This window comes from Oculina patagonica, chromosome 2 (assembly GCF_052425735.1).
Source record: "Oculina patagonica isolate OP01 chromosome 2, crgOcupat, whole genome shotgun sequence".
NCBI classification, from domain to species: Eukaryota; Metazoa; Cnidaria; class Anthozoa; order Scleractinia; family Oculinidae; genus Oculina; species Oculina patagonica.
Window position 1 is genome coordinate 27,511,341 of NC_135759.1, and position 20,040 is coordinate 27,531,380.

At 38.6% G+C, this 20,040-nt stretch overlaps 1 pseudogene across 1 annotated transcript; it reads right to left on the reverse strand.

Annotated features, from left to right (window-relative positions):
* Nucleotides 1–11,084: 11,084 nt before the first annotated feature.
* Nucleotides 11,085–13,630, reverse strand: LOC144643867 (uncharacterized; annotated as a pseudogene). The gene is made up of 3 exons (XR_013568985.1): nt 13,496–13,630; nt 12,701–13,041; nt 11,085–11,475 (listed from the first exon to the last, which is right to left on the reverse strand). The product of XR_013568985.1 is annotated as an uncharacterized LOC144643867 (transcript).
* Between the last annotated feature and the right edge of the window lie 6,410 nt (nt 13,631–20,040).

Sequence of the window (20,040 nt, forward strand, 5' to 3'; positions counted from 1 at the left end):
CATGTTTCGTTGTGAACAGTCTTCACATCAGGCAGTGCATTGCGCGAATTATGATTGAAACATGATTATTGTGATCATGATTGAAACTACCTCACGTGGTAGTTTCAATCATGATCAGACTAAACACGTTAAAAATGGCGGACGTGCGGTGAGGAGACGAGTGCCCAAACGCTTCAAAATTGGGCCTTCAGTGAGACCAAATGTTTATTTAAAATATGGGCTAATGAAGGGATACAATTAGAATTATCGGCGATGGGTAGAAAGCAGAATATTTGGCAAAACATCGCCACGAAAGTTTACGACGGCGGATACAAGCGCACAGCATTGCAATGCAAAAACAAATTTCACAAAACATTCTACTTTTACCGAAGATAACTGACAATACTGTCTTCTTGCTAAACGCTTGAAAGCCCTGCTCCATTGAAAGGCTTGAAAATAGACAGAAAGACAAATATTTAATGGAAACATCATTGTAATTTCTAGCTATACTTTTCGGTTTAAATGTAAAAGATTTATGCAAGAACCGTAAAACCGCATAAATTATACACCAGGCATAAAACGTGTTTGAAACTGACACTACAGGCTTACCATCCTATGTTTATGAGGTCACAGCATGCCCAAATGAATATTCAAATTTCTTCCTTAATTGCTATTGTAAATATTTAAGCTTTCTAAAATCGGTTTTTACGACTCGTATTTGTAATAAAATGAAGTAGAAATATTTCCGCATTGTTAAGGTTTGTTTTTATGCCGTTTTCTTGGCGATTTGTAGCGCGCGAGAGCAGTTCTAGGAGTTTCAGTTTTCGGCTCGTGTATAGAATACAAATATTTACACAAGGCGTGCAACTTCGACATCGACGAATCGGGTACTGCCCCTGGAATGCAGCCGAAAACACATTTTTTCTCAATTAATCTTCATCGGAGATCTCGGACCTCAAAAGAACAGTCTTCGAACTATAGTCTGGCCTAATTTGAGTGCAATCAGTTCACGCCGTTGTTCTTTTAAACTGGCTGGAATATCAAATTAGGTCGTAAATTTGCCGATTTACGATAATCTGTACCACCTACTTGGACAATTTATACAATATTCACTGTTATTGCGTTCGACGAAGGAGAGCGCAAGCCTAATTTTGTTTTTGCGTCCTGTGTCTCTTGAGTTGGTATGCCTGTGTACTGTTATGCGGAATGAATCGAGCCGTAATGCGCGCGCAGATGTATGGACACCAGATTGGCCGCCCCGATTGATTTTTGCTGGGGCAAATCTCGGCCGGGAAACTGGTAGCCACAGATGGCCTCGATTTCATGTAAAACAAGATGGCGTCCCAAACGCAGCTTAGAAACATTATTTTGCTTGAAAAAAGGGTTCAAAACGTGTTGCCAAAATTGTAATTTTGCCAAAAATGTCATGGAGAACATTAGAAGGTTATCATCCAAGGTAGCAGAGTTGTCTTCAGCCACTGAACGTCATAAAAAGAGTGGAAATCGAGTAAGTCGATGCGTAGTTTCGTACGGAGTTCGTTCGAAGGTAAACCAGCGTATTTTCCTGCAATTATATGTTGCACAAAACTACAAATTGTAAGAATTAAATGCATCGAGAGTGGGTATAATACGGATCGAAATTGTTTTATGATTTCTTTGAATTTGCAATATATCGTTATTCCTAGAAACACTAGACGTTTTGACAAGGAAATCGTTGTGTAAATGTAATATGCGTGTAGTGGATTACTGTGTGAATTATGTCTGTGGAATTTTAAATCGAAGTAAAACTATTTCCAGAAGTTTGTAGAAGTTTGAATCTCGTTTAGTGCCAAACGATAACAGGTCAAGTGAAATAAATAATTATTTTTGTGTACATAATATTTCATTCATTCTATGTTCTTTTGGCTCGTCGCACAATCTTTCTCACACTTATCCTCCTCGCGTTTGGTTAGGTATAAGCAAAGTAACTAACTTTGACATAGGGCATAATACAAGTAGGCCGACCATGTCGGTTTTTTCGCCACGGCCTGCCTGCTTACCTTGGGTCTATTTTACCTATAGGTCGAACGCACTCCCCTGATCTCTGATTACTACTAGTTTATGACTAGCTCCGTGAGCGGTCAAGATGAAACGAATCCCGTGCTCTGATTGGTTACCCGAGCGGTCAAGATGGAACCATCTTGACCGCTCGGGATCGCCCGCTGTGTTCCCGCAAGCGAAAAAACGTTTCAGTTCCGTCGACGCTACTACAAAAAGCTCTTCCGTCGTAAACTAGTGAGCTATGAAACCATTTTCCAAAACAACACAAATATTTTCTGCCTGTTTCTAGCGAAAGAGAGTCCGATTACAAAGAAATAGGTCTTGAAGCGAACGAGAACAAACTAATTTAACAACAAATGTTAACGAGTTTCGTGAATTTTATTTGCCACAACAACCAGCTATAAATGCAAAAATTAAAACGCAAAGCGACTTGAAGCCATGATATCGGTTTTGTTCGGCGGAAAAGGGAGAGAAGTCAGTGACATACCTGAAGAATAAAGAATTCGGCAAACTTGTCGTTTGTGTAATCTTGATGGAGAAAGCGGTCGGCACGGCGAACCAGGCACTGTAAGCTTTTAAAAAATCTTTTCACCGAAGCCTCTAACGCTCACGTCGAATAAGGTCGGGTAAAACATTTAAATCAATGATGTAGGAAAGTTCAAGCTCTTCCCATGAATTTATAAGTCCCAAACGCTTTCAACAATCACAATTTCAACTGTTCAGCTTGTGTCACCTTGACGGCAGGTTTGCACCACTAAAGCGCCAGAAGCGAGCAAATACACTGCAAAACGTCTAGTAATCAAAAGCTGACGGCCAGATGGAATGGACATTCTTGTTTTAAGGACTCAAACTCAACGTTGATTTGCAATTTTAGCCATTTCAATATCCTTTTGAGGGTTAAAAAGAGGCGAATTTCGCTGTTGTCGCGTCGTTTTACTTCGTCTCGATTCATTCAAGAATTTGACAGTCACTCAACTCATTAAAAACTTTTAAACCAATGAAATGATTTTAGCGTGCGCCATTGAATGTGCATGCAACTGGCTTCCTTTTCAGTTCTTGAAAAAAGTCAAATAATAAATCCTTTATTGACTAAGGGCCGAATCGCACTAGCGGACAAATTTTGTAACATTTGGTAGATTTCATCATTAACGTGTCACTTGTTACAGAAAACAAGTGCGATTGCGTTTTTTGAGACCTAGAACTTGTCCAACATTTCAGGAAAACAAAGAAGCAGTTGTCTTATGATTGGTCCGCGTTGCACGCGGACCAAAGTGCGAACGACTTGTTGGACAAGGGCAATTTTTTTTTTTCTGTCAAAACGGACAAATCATCAAAGGGACCGTTGTCCTGCCTGAAGACAGGACAATTCATGACAAGTCGCATTCCCATGCCCCTCGTAATGCCAGATAACAATACGTTGTTGATTGGCTATTCTGTTTGGCCCAAATTGCACCGAAAAACAACACGCACTCAAAAATTGTTGGGATAGTATGCACTGTGATGTGGCTCTCACTATCATAATCCAGCCGCAAAATCTTTTCGCGAGAGGCAAAGCATATTTATAAGTGAAGGCTTCAAGTGTTTCGGCCAAATGCAAGAATGAGAAAAGAAAAAGTTATCTTGAGACGACTCATTATTCTACTGCATGAGAACACGCGTACTTTAAATGCGAATTGTTTTAGAATTTTTCACCGCGTTGTACTGCATATTTGACGTTTGCACAAGACGGCCGTGCAGAGAAATGTTCAGGGATGCCAGAAGCACGTGCAGAGCTATTGTACTAATAATTACACCTTTTGTTTTCTTCAAAATGTCTCCGACCATCTTTTCCTCACGCTTGGTCAATAACCCATATAAATTGGTTAAAATAACTGCCTATGCCCTCTCCTGGAAAGCCAACGTGTCTCACTGCAAAACGTCCTCTGGGGTACTCCAAAGAAATACTGTTCGGTAATCACGACATCGAAGCCGAAGACAACGTGAACTGGAAAATTAATTTGTACACGCTATTTTGTGGTTTTGTTGAGTGAAATAACGTACATAAGTGCGAAGAAATGTTCATATCATTTAAAACATAAGAAGTCGAGTTGCAAATTATATTTCCAGTTCGCGTTGTCTTCTGCTCCGCCGTCGTGATTTCCGAACAGTACTTCTTTGGGGTACCCCAGAGGACGTTTCATAGTGGAACACGTTTTGCTTCCTAGGGAGAGCATAGGCAATTTTTTTGACCAATTTCAGCGAATATTGCATAAATTGTCCAAGTAGGTGGTACAGGTCATCGTAAATAGGCAAATTTACGACCTAATTGGATATTCCAGCTAGTTTAAAAGAACAACGGCTTGAACTGATTGCATTTAAATTAGGCCAGACTATAGTTCGAAGACTGTTCTTTCGAGGTCCGAGATCTCCGATGAAAATTAGTTGAGATAAAAATGTGTTTTCGGCTGCATTCCAGAGGCGGTACCCAATTTGTCGATGTCGAAGTTGCACGCCTTGTGTAAATATTTCTATACACGAGCCGAAAACTGAAACTCCTAGAACTGCTCTCGCGCGCTACAAATCGCCAAGAAAACGGCATAAAAACAAACCTTAACAATGCGGAAATATTTCTACTTCATTTTATTACAAATACGAGTCGTAAAAACCGATTTTAGAAAGCTTAAGGTCGCGCAGGACCCTTGCTCATTAATAAATTCATTAGCCAAATTTCTTGACGGGGTGCTATCTTGTAAAGCTTTAATTCGCTACATTTTGAACATCGATTCCTTTAAAATTTATCAAGGATATTAAGGGATGATGGAATTACATCATGATTGTCCTTTTACTGAGAGATGACCGTTTACTGTAATGCTACAGGCTCTTAAAAGTTTAACTGCAGATAATGCGATTTTGTGTCCAAGTTTTCGGCTACAACAGCGCACCGAATTAAATGATTATATAACCTAGTGATGAATCATAACCTCTTTTGTGTTATGACAAGAACGAAATTTTCGATTTCAAAAACTGCTACAAGTTATCTGCTTCTAAGAGAGTAAAAATGTGAAATCTAAACTTTGAAACGTGCTCAGTTCATTTTGAGGACGAAATTTCAAAATTCGCTCTTGTGATAACACAATAGAGTGCACCAAGTCCATGTTCCTCCCGAATCAACTCCTGAAATTCTATATCGGCGAAGAAAACTTGGACACAAAATTGCAGGATTTTCCGCTGCCGAAGACCTTCCGAGTCAATGTTTACAACCGACTTGTGCTATATTCGCAGCTGTGAATCTAATTATGATAATTCGCTTTGTTTCAGCACACGGTACGCAAAGCTGAGAACAATACCGTCTAATTACTTGTACAAAGAACTTTAAGAAAAACATTGTCATGAATATTTCGTTTGTTGTCGGCTTCAGTTGTCGCAGTTCGTGCATACTCTTTAAATAAATACATACATAATGATTTCAAGGGTCCTGCGCGACTTTAAATATTTACAATAGCAATTAGTGAAGAAATTTGAATATTCATTTGGCCATGCTGTGACCTCATAAACATAGGATGGTAAGCCTGTGCTGACACCTATAAATGTGAACAATGCAACAACAAGCATGTTAAGGTGAAACATGTTTCGTTAAAACATGTTTTATTCGAAACAAGTTTCGAGTAAATGTGAACACAGCTTTAGTTATAAGCGGTTTTCCGAAGCCTCCTTTTTTTAATAAAACGCGATTATTTTTAATATGCCACGGTGAATTTTTTTGTAATGACCTCAAACAAGCTGACAAACTGTTAAAGTTTAGCAAGTTACATGTTAATCCTTACCGTAGATTTTACAAAAGAGCAACTTCTTAATTTTGCTTTGAAAACTGTTCTATTATTCTGTCCGCCTCTACTGCCGCACAAATGTGATACTGTCAGTGAACATACCCACCTCTTGAAACAGTTTAAAAGATCGAATATTTACTTCAAATCTTATCAATCAATAAAGTTGGACAATTTTATGACGAAATATTAGGAACATGAGAAATGATATAATTGCAACTTGGAAAAAACTTGTCAATTTGTTTTGCATTATTTTCAAGCGAGCCCTAGAACACGATGACGAAATACGTTACTTGTTTTGCTGGTAAGCTTAATTTATTGTAAACTGTCGCCAGGGATTATAAAAAAAAGTCCTAAAGTCGATTGGAAATTTCAATTCTAAGGAAAATTTATGATTTTTAAGGCAGTTCCCAAGAGTTCCAAAGAGAGTGGTGGAAATCTAGCCTAGTTGTGGGTTCAAAATAATGCCAAAGTCATTACAACACCTATAACTAGTATCTTTACTCCTAAAAATAACTACCCTGTAAATTTAACATGAAGATACCATCACACCAAATAAAAACGATAATATTATTTGTCAGAGTTGTACTTTCAGCGTACTGTCTCTTCCAGAAGAAACAATTCCTTCGAGCGAGTCCACGTGGGATTCGCCTTTCCGCTGAAGGTTTTATTCCTTGGAACAAATTTTTGTGTCTTGATGGTGCAAAAAAGGGCGTTAAGAACGCTTAAGGGTTAAGAAATCGCAAAAAACCGGACTCAAAAAAATTCCAGGGTTTGCATCGTCCCTTTTCGAAACTTAATTGCGTAATTTCTCGGAAGGTGAAGATGAAACGCACCTGGTCGATTGCTGCCTCCGCCCGTTTTGCTAGAATCTTTTTTTCGATCTACTGACACGAAGGCGGACATCACCGTCAAAATCTCTTCGGATATCTTGCCCAGTCTCGTTCAAATTTTGCATCCTGCATTCTAAGCGATCTATTTTAACTTAACTCCGAAAAGTGGCATGAAACACTTGTAATATCCGGTCCAGCATTCCTACAATTCCAGTTTAGTTTAGTTTGCACATGCGCATAAGCACCGCTTTACAGTGCCACGTTGTCAGATGTATTCAGCAAAGTGTTTGTTATTAAAAAGCATTTATTTAGAGAAAGACTCGCGGTTGTTACAATACTAAATCCAAAGGGCTTTTGATTAATGATGCCCATTTTGGTGATAAGCGAGTGTTTCCGTCTGATGGTACATTGTTCCAAATCATTCTTATTACGAATATATTTTTTTAGGTTTTTTGTAGCAGGCCTAGAGAAGTCATCAAGTTTGATGAATGTCTGCATCCCGTCTTTTTCTTTCGAAGTCCTAAGAGAGGTTGTTATATGCGTATTGGCGACGAAGGCGAGATTGGAATTTCCGCCCTTCGCCTTTTGTCCCAAACGAAAACGAAATCAATTTTATCCGAGAGACGGAGTAAAGGCACTTTGCTCCAAAACGGTAAATCAAATCTCGCATCTATGACTAAATGTTTTAAAATATCCGCAGCCATTGGAATAAACGTAACAATATAAAAATAACACATAAATTTTGCTTTCTTAAAGGATATCTTGGAAATATTTTTTTAAACAATTAAAGTTTTAAACATGTTAAAGGGCCAAAGGAAAATTGGAAAACGGTAAATGGACGTCGCTCCTCTCAGGATCGGTCAGGACATATCTTGCCTAAAAATCATCAAGCTTAAAACATGCCCAGCGAGTTCCTCACTAACAGAATCCAAGAAGAAGAAATCTTAGTATGAAACGGCAGTTTTCTTTGAATTTGTAGATGTACGATTTTGCTATACGTTTTTTAGTTGCGGTAGGCTTTGAAAGAGTAAAATATGTTTTGGAACCTTATTGGATTATGTAAAACGAGAAAAAAGGGTTTGAGTAAGAACTATCCTCATTAACTCGTTTGGCATTAGAGCACGAAAACGGGAGCAACCATATTACCTAGCTGTTAGCACTGCAAAACTAGCCACAAACATGACTCACCGCAGTGGGATTTTCTTGTTCAGGTGATACCTTCTTCTGTAATAAGCCTTCGTTACTGGCTAGCTCTCTGTGAAGAACTGAATGCAATCGGTTCCTTTCTGTGCTTTACGTGGACCTCAATAGTAACGATCGAATATAAAATTGACATCTGTCAAGTACGAAAATTGTGTTTAAGTGCTGGTTACAGCTATCTAGAGTTACTGGCGCCAGTAGGGCCTGCAAATAGCGCATGCTTAGTTGCATTCACTTTCCAAAGGGGTTTTTAATATTTAATTAATGTAAAATTTTCGCCCAGTTCAAGAAACGGCAAATTCTCACTTATTTTATATACTTCAACAAAAGTGAAAGCAGCCACAGAGAGAGTGAATTCTAACAGTTATTCCTGCAGTTTGGAACTCGAATTTAAAGCTAAGTGTGAAATAAAAATAACGCTCAAATTTTTCAATTTTTTAAAAAAGTTGACAACCACTACGAAGTAGTGATGAAGAAGCAGGTTTGTTACCTACGAATATCATTAGTTAAGTTGAGAGAGCTTTTGTTGACATCTAAGTTCCAAGGATAAATAATATGACTGTTTAAAAGCACGTAGTAAATGACAAGGACAGTTAATGTCAACTTAACTTACTTAACTGTCAGCTTTACTTTCTCTCAAACGGACGAAACGTTTTTAATATCGGAATGGCCGTCATATGGCGCCAATTGTTTATCCATTACAAGTCACGAACTAAAGGCGACCATGCAATGTTGTTTTTCTTACGAAACCGGGTTTAGCGAGCAATAAATTGTTTGTTTGAAATGAAAACTACTATTGAAAAACTGAGAAATTGGTTCACGATTGCAAATCATAATTTTTGGAGGGTGGCGATATTGGTTTTAAGTCGAAGAATCATTTTGGTAAATTTCTGATGAGGTGATTTCCATCCCATAGCAACGTATTACCTGTAACACGAATTGTAATATTTCCATTAAGTAGAGTAAAAAGGATCAATTGCTTTGTTTGCTTTTGCGTTCCAAGAAACACAGGTTGCCGTTGCCGGTTTTCTTTCGAAACGAAACGGTATTGTTGGCTACTATCCAATCAGAAGAGCGCTCGTAACCACAATGTCAACACGTTTTAGCAAAGGCAAACAACCTGGTAAAAGCTTGTTCTTCAAATATCGAAAAGATAATCGTCAGGAAGACGAAAAAGTTTGAGAATTATTAATAAACAAAAATATCTGACGACTACAATGCTTTTAAGTTCGATTAAAGTATATTGGTGAAAAATGAAAAGAGAACCCTTTCCGTGTTTCATTGTTATGTAAACATTCTAGCTATATTCTACCTTGTTGTTGACTTAATTCATTTTGTCTCGTGTTTGCTCGCACGGAATAACTCATGTCTATCTTTTGCACAACACGTTTTTCCTCGTTCAAACCACAATGAAAGCGCTTGCTCAATTCAAGCTGGCCAAAGTTAAGGCTTGCCGAGCAGGGTTAACACTTGGCTGGGTGCCCGACTCGAAATACCCCGTGTTGTAAGCTTTTCTTTTTATTTATTTTTTTTCAGGAGGTATGCAATCAATGAAATTTAAGAGTCAACACGGCAAGGAAAGCCACAAAATACAACAGAACTGCACAGATACCAACAGAAGTACATTATAATAAGCCAATGTATGCGAATAAAAATATATGGAAAAAGACTTCTACATGAGATCGCGAAGCAGCGATCGGAGTTGTTGACATATTCTGGATAAAAATTATACCTTTGCACTCGAACGGAAAGATATGAAGTTTGGCTAACTCAAGCGACACGGAACGACACGGAGATTAAACGTTAATAATCAAGAAGTAAAACCTCCTATTATGAAGCGGATTTGGGAAAAATGTTCCGGTGAAAAGGTGGATGTTTTTGTCGAGATTTTTGATGGACTTCGCTTGACCCGAAAGCAAAATGGCGTCCCGCCTTCTGTCCCGTTCAAGAGTTAAAAAAAAAATAACCAAATTACAGGATTACGGGCGCAAAAAAACAGAAACAGATCATACACACAGACAGTTAAGGTATCAAACCTAACTTCTGGGAAGGAATTAGCGAACAATAGCGATATAAGCACTAAAGAAAAGCCTTTCTGGACCTCTGTTGTGGCGTACTCACGATTTAATCCCGCTCATCTGACCAAACAGAGGGAATCGCTCGCGCGTTGCCATGTGACGTCATACTGGCAGTGATGAGTTAGTCACGAATAAACAACTGGAAACAATAGAGTCGCCTCCCCCCCCCCCCTGGTTGTACTTCTTCATCAGTAAACTTTCCCTTGAAATTTCTACTAACTGCAATCATGTACGAGAAATTTTAATTTAGTGGAGCTAAAACTTAGAGATTTGGTTGTAATTTTGATGCTTTGTACGCTCCTCACAGTACGTTCAAGTGCACTTTACTGGCTTCCCAAACAAATTACGAGCTACCATTGACTTTTTTTTAAGTGCGCGCGAAAAGGGCTGCCGCGTCTGCATCAAAGAATAACATAAAAAAAAAATTGGTGGTCATATGATTAAATGCTTATTGACTGAGTAAGGTCTGGCCGGACAGGAAAATAGTTGTCTCCCGCGGTCAGGACGCACGTATCTCGCTACGCTCGGACCGTACGTCCCGACCTCGAGCCAACCATTTTCCCGTCCGGCCCTCCCACTCAGTCAATAAGTACATAAGCCGTTGCTAAACATTTATTAAAATATGTCATTTGCGTTCTACATATCTCATTTTCAACATTTTCAATTAAAGGAATAATTTAATCAACAATTCATTCCAGAGAAACAAAAGTTAAAGATGTATTTATTCGAATAAACGCCTCCCTCGAATAAACGCCGTCCTTGAATAGACGCCGCACATTAGGGCAGAAATATTAATAAACGCCGCCCCCGAATAAACGCCGCAACATGATGAGGCGTTTATTCCAGTGATAGAGTCAAAAAGCAAAAGCAGTAATAATCAAGTTTTAGCAAACAGTCATTTTTGAAAATGACTGTTCAGACAAGCACTAAACATTTCTCTGTTTTTAAAATTCAAATGTTAAGTTAACATACTATTGTTGGCAAGAAATAAATTGAATTTTAAATAAACGCCGCACTCGAATCACGAAAAATTTAATAAGCGCCGCGGCGTTTAATCGAATAAATAATTGTTATTTGAAGAGGTAAGTAAGTTACAATACTATTTCAAGCTTTAATCAGAAGGGATTCGAGTCATTTCTATGTCTTTTAGTACTGTCACTGTACATGGCTATCCTCGTGAACTTGTCGTGCATGTAATGAGACGAATCTGGTGGAAATCTTGGATTCGCTGATCTGTGTCATTAAACAACACATGGTACACAGCTTTCTGGTAACACCTAGTGCTGCAGAAATTCCGTTTGTATGTTACGTCACCTGGGTAATAACTAACTCTTCCTGGCCAAAAACCAATTACACGTTGATCAGCCTGGACGTCACTGCAACACGGAAGCTTGTCGAGTATTACCGCCGCTGCGTCGTTCTTGTGCAGAGTGATGGTGTCTCCATCGTCATAATTGATGAATATGGTTGTGGACGTGGCACTGGTGACGAATCCGCGATAGTAAAGCCCGTTTGTCCAGAGGGCAAATACTCTGGTGCCAACTGGAAAAAAAACGAGGATTTAAGCCAAATATTGGCGATAAAAATTTCTAGCAAAATATTTTTCTGTCACTTATCCTTTAAAAGAGATTTGGTTTAATCAGTGCATTGAATAAATGAAGTGCGAACATACAATATGGGTAAAAAATACAAGTGGAATTTTAAGCGGAGCTCCCAGCAGCCCGAAGGGCCCCTGAGCAGAACCCCATACCCATAGAAAATTAACAGACCCATGCCTTTGGTTTTTCATGGTCATCATGACCATCGTGACCGGGCGCGTGCGACGACGACGACGAAGTTGCCCCAACATGGCGGCCATACTCCAGAAATCGGTTTAAGGTTATGGTTAACGCCAGCTTACATCTTTGATATGAGACATCCATGTCATGGTCAATTGACAGCTGTCAAAACAAGGTATCCGCTGACCAGTATCACATGACCATATCGCGGACTCACATATAGAACTCATCGAGGTCGAATGTTTTTTTTTAAGTTTACCGCTTACCAAATAATGGTTTACATTGATTGCGGGCTCAAGTGCTGTATTTTTTCTATTATTGGTCAGTAAATTGGGAGCTCCGCTTTAAGGCTTGGCTAAATCTATTTGATATTAATGTAAGACTGGCTGTTAGTGTCATATTAGACTTGCACCAAGTCGCCCTCTATTGGCGAGCGAAGCGAGCCGAAAAGCGTCGCAAAGCGACGCGCAGCGAGTCGCGCAGCCGCGACCGCGAATGACGAAGTCGCGAGAGGGCATGACATACCTAAACCGCGCGTCGAAGGACTTTGACCGCAAGTGACGAAGTCGCGAGAGGGCATGACATACCTAAACCGCGTCGAAGGACTTTGACCGCGAGTGAGGAAGTCGCGAGAGGGCATGACATACCTAAACCGCGTCGAAGGACTTTGAGAAAGTCTAGTGTCATATGCGTGGCCTCAATTGGATTCCATCAAAGCAGATTGTTGCCTTTATAATAGAACATAAGTAGATATACACAAACACAAAGGAGAAACGTAGCGGACCTTATTTTATATTAATGGTCATTAATGTGAACGACTGGATTTATAATTGTTAATATTTAAAGTACATCTTTTTAGGTAGTTAGAAACACGACCCCTCAAGCAAGCCTGTTCCTTTAACAAATCGTGTTAAAATAAAATATGTTGTTGTTGTTGTTGTTGGTTGTTGTTGTTGTTTATTACTGATCTCGACGAGCCTCTGACTAACCTGCGTGAGCCGATAAATGATCCAGGAATATCCTTAACTGGTTGGCGGTGTAGTAATCCTCGTCGTTGTCGTCAAAAGTGACCTTCAAGCGGTTAAAGGAATCTTTTCAGATACAAAACCAATGTAGTATTTGTGACCACCTTTCCAAGTCGTCACGACGTGGCTACCAACATCTACATGATAAGGAACTTTATCAGGAATTACAGCTGAGATGTCAGTGTTGCTGTGAGTGATTCTATCGCCGTCATCAAACAAAACATGTATCAATCCATTTCCAATTGACGACACTTTACCAGTGTAATAAAGATTATTCGTCCAGCGGGCAATTATCCGATCATTAACTGCGAGAGAAATCAAAAAAAAGTTAGAGTGTAAAAAAAGATTGGCTGCTTCGTAGATTTCCCTAAACGTTCTTCATGCAAGAAAGAAAAGAAAGTGTTTAAGCTGCGGTCGAAGCCGTAACGCCTTTCTATGAAAGTCTCCAATATTTTCATGCCTCTCTGAATACGCAGTTCATATTTATTTTGTTTACTTTCTTCTCTCCTAGCGCGTGAAAACAGCACAGGTTTAATATAAACTTGCGCATAAGTGATTGTACATGCACAACATTGAACTCGTGGCTACGAACAAAATCAGCAAAGATAATAACAAAGGTAAAGTTTAATCTTAACTGATAATCAAAGACCGAAAACAGTTTTTGAAGGAAATTGTGATACTTATTTTTCAAAGCAATGTAGTCAGAACACTGTTGTGAGTAAATGAAATTCAGATAAATACAGTGCTGGAATAACTTACCGTTAAGATTCGGATACACGATGGGTCGCCAACTAAATGCTGAACTGCGTCCGGTTAGGAACACAACGAGACAAATTATGGATGCAGAAAATACACCGAATCCTGCCATTTCCAATCGCTACGTTCTGCCTGTAAACTTTCAGGGTTTGGAAACATTCAGAAGACTAGGTTTTTTATAGTGATCTTGACTTCCGTGTTACTGTTCTATTTCTGGTGCAATGTGACAGTTTGTTCGCAACTTTGATCTTGTTTCAGCTGAGAAGGAAGACCACTGTTACACGCCACGTTTGAAACGGCTTAAACATCATTATCAATAACAAACGCTAATCTTTTCTTTCTAAGGTTTTGACCCCGCTTAATGAAAATGGAGAAAACACTCATGGCACGTGCACACACGAGAGGCTTAGCTTGCGTAAGAAATATATTCCCTGATTTGGATTTCTTGAGTATTTTACGCAGGCACAATGCAATGAAAGATATTTTATGTTTTTCCTACTTTTCTATTGTTATAAGAACAGGTCAAAGTGGACTGAATGGATGAAACAAAATAAATACACAGAAATAGAAGCTAACGCGAGCAAACGCGAGGTATCCATGAATCCTGTAGAATCCTTTCGGTTCAGGTCCTGTTCAATATCATTGTAAAATATGCGCCAATTCGAGGACTACCTGTTTGTTTAACTTTATACAGATCGGCTTGTGTTAAATTTTCTCAAAATTTAGTTCCTTTCAGCACTACTTTTGTGCGAAATCCGGCGAAATTTACCTCTTCCAGTTAACTTCCGGCAAAAAATCACAATAAGGTAATTTTTTCTGTGAGTAATTGTATGATTGTTGTCAATTGCCGATAGTCCATTTAATTTCGATATCAGCTGATAAGCTTAACGATCGATTAAGGGGATATATAAGAACATTTAAGGCCGATTTACACGGTACAATTTTGTCGCATGTGACAACTTTACGACACGCCTACGACAGTCGTAAGCGAGTTGTAGGTTTGATTTACACGACACAATTCGTGTCGTAGGCCTGTCTTAAACATGCCGCAAGCATATCGCATGCGACAAAATCGTACCGTGTAAATCGCCCTTTAAAAGAACATTTCCATTGTTTAAGACAAGCAGTGTATTTAGATTCTACCATGCCTGATAGCGGCGGGGAACAATTCTAACGAAGCTGTATAAGATTGACGGCGATATTGCCATAGTATTCTCGCCATCATGGAAAGAAGGAGGTCATCATTAATGTTGGCGACTTGGTTTAGATAATGACGCTCTTGAAACAGAAGCGATAGGGAATCGACAATTTCTTTACAAGATGACATTTTCTCACAAAGTTTTAATCGCCGTTCCACTAACACTTTGCTTTCTATTTTCACTTGTTACACTGATTTTTATTCTGGCGGTATGTACAATCACCTCACATTGGGTCTTGAAGTGTCTTGTGTTTGGTTATAAATAAGGCGGAACTGTTTCTCGAGGTTGATCAAGGGAACTTTTATAGACTTGATAATATTTTTGATGAATTTTCCTCGTAAACCAAAACAAATGAATACAAACACCGGTCAACTGATAGATTGGTTTTCTGACTACCTAAAGGACAGATCGCAGAGAGTTGTAATTGAAGGCACTGCCTCTGAGCGTCTACCGGTCACTTCCGGTGTACCCCAGGGTAGTCTTGTTGGCCCACTCCTCTTTGTGATATTTATCAATGACCTCCCTGATGTCATCCATGAGCAAACCAGCACCGCTCTGTATGCTGATAATACCAAGGTGCACCGTACTATCTTGTCAGTGAAGGACTGTGCTATTCTCCAGCAGGATCTTACAAGTTTAAACACCTGGAGCCATGAATCAAACATGAAGTTCAACGCCTCCAAATGCAAAGTGCTAACAATCACGCGAAAGAAAACACCTGTTAATCATGAATATCACCTTGGCGATGCAAACATACAACGCGTTCAGAAAGAAAAAGACCTTGGTGTAACCATTACTAGAAATCTAACGTGGGACTCACACGTAATGCGTATTGTACTCAAGGCTAATAGAATGCTGGGACTCTTAAAGAGAACTTGCCCACTTATGACCGACATCAAAGTAAGGCGGGCACTTTATCTATCTCTCGTGAAGTCACAGCTTATATATGCCACGGAAGTTTGGTCTCCTGCTAGTGTCAATTTGAGAACGATACTAGAAAGAGTCCAGAGGCGCGCCACTCGTTGGATACTAAGAACTAGAATCGGCGAGATGTCCTACAAACAACGACTGCTGACTCTTCGCTTGCTACCACTAACATATGACAGGGAACTGAGAGATCTTTTATTTCTCTATAACTGGATACACTGACCCAAATATTGATCGATATGTTACTTTTGTCACGCATGGCCGGTCCCGCAACTTTTCAAGCTTCTTTTTTCAATAGAATTGTAAAACCTTGGAACACTATCTGTAACCTCGCCCCTCACGACAAATTTTCTAGCCTAAGTTTATTCAAATATTTTCTGCGCGCCACTTATTTTACTTTACTGGACACTACCTATGATATTGACATGCCCTGCACCTGGTTCCTCTTCCGTAACTGCCCTTGCCACCGCTCTTAATTTTTGTGATTAATATTATCTGCATCTTGTTTTCTAAATATAGCTATAAGTAATTAATTAGATTTTTTTTAAATATAATTTTTAACTATAAGTAATTATTTAGATTTATTGTATTTTTTTTTTAATTTAAGATTTTTAGCACCATTCTTACTAGTTTTTAGGGTTGCGCCTCGCATAGGTAACATTATTTTCCCGTTCGCGCACTTCCTTTTTTGTCCTTTTCTTCTTATTATTGTAAATTTTGAGACAAATAAAGTTGATAGACAATTTCAGTTTACGAGAATAATCCCAGAAGTATCCAAAAACATTTAAAGATGTTCTATGGAAACCTGTTTTTAAGCGGACACCCTCTATTGAGTGCCTGGATGGGCGATTTTTCAGCTCTCAGTTAAGTTTCAGCCCATTTTCCAGCTATCGCCATATTTGGAAATCTCAGATCTCAGCTATCAGTTAAAAACGCATCATTTTTTTGTCCCCGTGCAGACCAAATGTGTCCATTTAAGGCCGGTTTGACTATGTTCAATTCTAATTTGAATATCATAATGCGATAAAAAGGTCTCTTGTAACAACAAGGAGCACAGAACAGCGAACGCGGTTGAAACTTCCTGTTGTCTCTTTTTCTGTAGATAAGTTTGACATTCCCTCTTCCGTGATGCGCTTATTTACTTACTTTTCTTATTTCCTTGTTTAGCTTTGTTTCCTTGTTTAAACAAGGTAAGTACCCACTCTTTTCCTTATTTCCTTGGTGTATTCTTGTTTTGGGGTTGGCCGACAAATTTTCTAGCCAACTTTATTTCCCTATCTCAATGACTGGCCGCACCACATTTTGTTAGATCGCTTTAAGGGAAATTTTGCGTTTTAGGCCATTTCCGCGTTACCCTTTCCTTCTGTTTCAAAACGAGTCTACGTGTGCACGCATTTATAAGATAATAAGTTTCACCTACAACTCCATTTTTGTGCAAATCAAAATCATTTTTATTTGAATGGTTTCGCACGTAGACTCGTTTTAAGGTAACTCGGAAATGGCCTATTTTGTTTGATATATGGGTCAGCGCAAAATTTGTGTCTGTTTGTTGTTTTATTATTATTATTATTATTATTATTATTATTATTATTATTTCGGCATGACTACTTTTTTTCTTTTGAAGTACTGTCACACCAAATCGAAGTTGCAAACAAATCAAACAGTTATTATCGTAGAAATAAGAAGTAGCTGTCGTACGATTGGACTTGTATACAGTCAAAGCTCTCGTAAGCGATATTCCAGGGAATTCGAAAAGCGGATTAAAAGTCGTAAATAGATCACTTACAAGAGTGAGCTTTTTTAAGCAACCAAACAGTGAATAAATAGAGACTGGTCTTCCACTGACAGCTTGATTAGCAAAAAGCGTTCTATCTCAGTCTCAGGGTAACAATTTTTTTCCAGCTGTAAATCATCTTAAGTATAAAAATTAGCGAAAATAAGCCACGACGTTTCGAACTCATTTTGAGTTCATTATCAAGTAGATAAGAATAAAATAACGGTCGAGTTTAAGTTTAAATGCAAATAGAGGTGATAGAGTATATTAGAATATTTTAAAAGAAGCGGTCATTAGCGTTCGCAGTGTTAGTGCGTGCGGTATTTCGCACGTATTGAGTCCGCCTGCGTGTTTAGTGCTGATTTTCTCTCGCGAATTAAAAGCATTTCGTTCACTAAACAATCCAGTTTCCCTTGGCATTTCTTTAAAACGGAAAACATTTTTCTTATGTCAGGACTCACGACACCGTGGATTTCTTTTAAGTGCTTGCAATTACTGAGGTTTTGTGTTCCTCTATGCGCTGACGTAGATGTCGTGTGGTGCAACCCACATAATCAGCATCACACTGATCACATTTAAATGAATAAACAACAACACACTTGATGATTTCGACATTGCTGATCCTAGCAGTATGCAGGACGCGTGTCACATATCAACCTAGTTAATGGCCCAGCTCACAACGAGTCTCTCGTAGCTCAGTTGGTTAGAGCGCCCAACCGGTATGTGGGAGGCCATGGGTTCGATTCCCGTCGGGGACTCAGAATGTTTCTTTGTCCCATGCTCGTGTCATTGTTGAAAAAATTCATTTTCATTATTTATCACCGAGCTTAAAATTTACCATCTTTATTATTTACATCTTTTACTATTATTATTACTGTTATTACTATTATTATCATTTTTGATAAAAGACGCCGGCGAGTTGCACGATGAGTGAGTGATAAGGCGTATTGCCCATCTAATGATTGTCATTTTACTAATGTTCCTTAATTAATGAAAATGATTTCGATTATTCAGTTGTCACCTTAAGAGCTTTGCATGCATCTGAAATTGTTATTGTTTGGAACTTGACTGCGATATAAATTTTTTTAATTTCTTGTGACTAATAACTTTTTGACGATACTAAATGCTGAACTGAGGCATCTTTCTCACAACTTACAGGTAAAGCGCTTCGAGTAGTATAGATCTAGCTATAAAGAAGGATCTCGAATGATCTCCGTTTTAGTGTGATGTGTTTTCTTCTCATCTAATTGTTGTTGAGTACGACCAGATGCGCTAGCCGCAGGAAACGGCAAGAAGCGCGAGACGATAATAATTCGCCTGTCCTCAGTGCAGGCTATAATGCAATTTTCCCAGAGACAGAGGAGCGTAATTTTTAAGTTGGTAGAGGGGGGGGGGGGGGGGGGGAAATGGATGGAATAATTAACTTTTTTCGAAAAGTGACGAGTGTAAGTGATGAGGAAGACAATATTCAAAACAAAAACATATATTTATTTGCTCTAGCTATACAGGTTCAAATCAATGGTCTTAATGATTTTCACATTAATTTTAACTCATCAATCGATGATGCTGATTGCGTTTACGCCTACAAAAGATTGATTAATACACCTGGCTACAAAAATCGTCTTTGTGATCACTTTAGACTGACTGCCGATTTATTACAAATTAGCTATTAGCTCAGCAATAGTTGTTACTAAAACATTTCATAATACTCAGTAATAAAAAAATACCTTCAGATGTAATGTCTACAAAAAAAATAATTGGTATACCAGCACCAGCCCTAACTATAAATGTTATCCTTTATATAAGCTCTTTTTATGATATAAATCAAAACCTTACCTTACTGTTTCATAACGGTCCATAACTAATAAACAATGATCCTTATCATTCACGTTTTCTCCCAAGGAGTGCCTTTCTCAAACCTTAAAGCGATTTCGGACTGGAGTGCTATATGTTTTAAAGACTTTGAAGTTTCTATAGCTATCGAATGGCCGTGCAGTTTCAGACCGAAAACTACGCTCTTCATGCTTTGTACACTTGAGATTTTATTGCACACTTTTACGTAAGATTAACAAAAACTGGATACTTTGCAAAAATATAGCTTTCCCGGTCCAAAATGTCTTTGGGATTGTTGAGAAACGCTCACCAGACTCAATACATAGTGGCTTATCAACCAATATTGCTGCATAGGAAATTTGAAATTTTTGAAATAAAAGCCAATTTTTCTTGCCCGCTACACTATAAAGAGAATAAAAAACTTTCAAGATTGTATTTTAGCAATGATAAGCTGCTTTTTTAAGTTGTATATATGTACATCTACCAAACGAGTAACAATCGCTTGGCATGATCAGTGATCTGCTATTTGAGGGAGAGCAGTAGGCAGAGTTGCACTCGCACCGAAAATATTACTATTACTAAATTTCTTCAAAAAAAAAAGATTCTGTAAAAAGAAAGAAAAAACTTAACTTAGTTGATGATGTTTTTAGTACATTGTTATTGGGTATTTCGGTCGGTGTCTTTCAAGTTGATCAAACTTATTGTTACATTTTAAAAGATCATAGTTTTGTGTCAATATTAGTATTCACCGACTGGCTCGCATTACAAGTACATTGCTCCTACTCATGCTAGTACTGGGTTTTTTGTTGTTCCTG